Here is a 2892-nt window from a genome sequence, read left to right as displayed (position 1 = left end):
TTGCTCAGTGGAGTCCAACTCTTTGTGACCCCATGGACTGCAGCATGCCAGGCTTCCTTGTCCATCACCAACTCCCAGAGCTTGCTCAAACTCAGGTCCATTGAGTCAGTGATGCCATCCGACCATCTCATCAGGCACAGTGATAATGAGGCACAGTACCCTGGCCTCTCTGAACACCCTCCTCTGAACACCTCTGCCTGCATCCTTTCCTGATCACTAGTCCCCCAGCCCTCTGGTCACCCCCAGGGAACTCCCCAGGTCCCTCTCTAGAGGCACCCAGAGTCCCCAGCCTCTGCTTTGCTCCTGAAGAGGAAGACCCAAGGTTCATTACTCTTGCCCTTCAGACAATGGCCTCTTCTCTGGGAGGGCCTGGAGCTTGGAAGGACAATACTCAGGCCCAGGGCAGAGAGAATTCCTGGGCATCAGTGCTCTGGAACTAGGATGCATCAGGAAGCCAGAGATCAGGGTCCTCAGGGTCAGCAAAGGTCAGAAGACCAGGTCACACAGTCCTCCCTGATCACACAGTCCTCCCTGCCCCACATACTCCATTTCACTCTCCTCTCAGAAAGAAGGCAACAGAAGCTTCAGAGTCCCAGGGGTGCACACGCTGAACTGGATATTACAGGGGAAAGGGCCACAGAAATAGAAATACTGCAGTGAGAATTAGAAACCAAAGTATCTGCCCTAAATACAAGTTTAGCCAACATTTATTTACACTGAACAATGCACTTTTCACATACAGTATCTCATTTGATACGTTAAGAAGATGATATTGAAAAGAATGAAATAATGCCATTTGCATCTAGAGATTATCTTACTAAGTGAAGTAAGTCAGACAAAGATAGAATCTTATACGTGGAATCTAAAAAGAAAATGATACAAATGAACTTACAAAATGGATAAAGACTCACAGATAAAGAAAACAAACTTATGGTTACCAAAGGGTAAAGGAGGGGAGGGATAAATTAGGAGTTTGGGATTAACAGACACACACTACTGTAAATAAAATAGATAAACAATAAAGACCTACTATATAGCACAGGGAACTATATTCAATATCTTGTGATAACCTATAAAGGAATATATATTAATGTGACACAATGAAGTTGCTCAGTCGTGTCCAACTCTTCATGACCCCATGGACTGTAGCCTGTCAGGCTCCTCTCTCCATGGAATTTTCCAGGTAAGAGTACTGGAGTGGGTTGCCATTTCCTTCTCCTGGCAACCCACTGCAGTATTCTTGCTTGGGACAATTCCATGGAGAGAGGAGCCTGACAGGCTACAGTCCATGGGGTCACAAAGAGTTGGACACGACTTGACTGAGTGACTGAGCACACTGGCACATATACATATATATATATGAATCACTTTGTTATACACCTGAAACTAACACATTGTAAGTCAACTATAATGCAATTAAAACAAGATGATGATTTTATTATATGTCAAGGTTGTATATTGTCACCCTGCTTATTTAACTTCTATGCAGAGTACATCATGAGAAACGCTGGGCTGGATGAAGCACAAGCTGGAATCAAGATTGCTGGGAGAAATATCAATAACCTCAGATATGCAGACAACACCACCCTCATGGCAGAAAACAAAGAATTAAAGAGCCTCTTGATGAAAGTGAAAGAGGAGAGTGAAAAAGTTAGCTTAAAACTCAACATTCAGAAAACTAAGATCATGACATCTGGTCCCATCACTTCATGGCAAATAGATGGGGAAACAATGGAAACAGTGACAGACTTTATTTTTCAGTTCAGTTCAGTTGCTCAGTCATGTCCGACTCTTTGCAACCCCATGAATCACAGCACACCAGGCCTCCCTGTCCATCACCAACTCCCGGAGTTTACCCAAACTCATGTCCATTGAGTCCGTGACGCCATCCAGCCATCTCATCCTCTGTCATCCCCTTCTCCTCCTGCCCCCAATCCCTCCCAGCATCAGGGTCTTTTCCAATGAGTCAACTCTTCATATGAGGTGGCCAAAGTACTGGAGTTTCAGCTTTAGCATCATTCCTTCCAAAGAAATCCCAGGGCTGATCTCCTTTAGAATGGACTAGTTGGATCTCGTTGCAGTCCAAGGGACTCTCAAGAGTCTTCTCCAACACCACAGTTCAGAAGCATCAATTCTTCAGCGCTCAGCTTTCTTCACAGTCCAATTCTCACATCCATACATGACCACTGGAAAAACCATAGCCTTGACTAGATGGACCTTTGTTGGCAAAGTAATGTCTCTGCTTTTGAATATGCTATCTAGGTTGGTCATAACTTTCCTTCCAGGGAGTAAGCATCTTTTAATTTCATGGCTGCAGTCACCATCTGCAGTGATTTTGCAGCCCAGAAAAATAAAGTCTGACACTGTTTCCATTGTTTGCCCATCTATTTCCCATGAAGTGATGGGACCAGATGCCATGATCTTAGTTTTCTGAATGTTGGGCTTTAAGCCAACTTTTTCACTCTCCACTTTCACTTTCATCAAGAGGCTTTTTAGTTCCTCTTCACTTTCTGCCATAAGGGTGGTGTCATCTGCATATCTGAGGTTATTGATATTTCTCCCAGCAATCTTGATTCCAGCTTGTGCTTCCTCCAGCCCAGCGTTTCTCATGATATACTCTGCATAGAAGTTAAATAAGCGGGGTGACAATAAACAGGGGCTCCAAAATCACTGCAGATGGTGAATGCAGCTATGAAATCAAGAAACGCGTGCTCCTTGAAAGAAAAGCTATGACCAACCTAGACAGCAAATTAAAAAGCAGAGACATTACTTTGCCAATAAAGGTCCATCCAGTCAAAGCTATGGATTTTCCAGTAGTCATGTATGGATGCGAGAGCTGGACTGTGAAGAAAGCTGAGTGCCGAAGAATTGATGCTTTTGGACTGTGGTGTT

Source organism: Bos grunniens, chromosome 11 (genome assembly GCF_055505025.1).
Source record: "Bos grunniens cultivar Pamir isolate PY7600 chromosome 11, Bosgru_T2T1.0, whole genome shotgun sequence".
In the NCBI taxonomy this organism is placed as follows: Eukaryota; Metazoa; Chordata; class Mammalia; order Artiodactyla; family Bovidae; genus Bos; species Bos grunniens.
The sequence above is the reverse complement of the archived record's forward strand: the minus strand, read 5'-3'. Positions refer to the sequence as shown.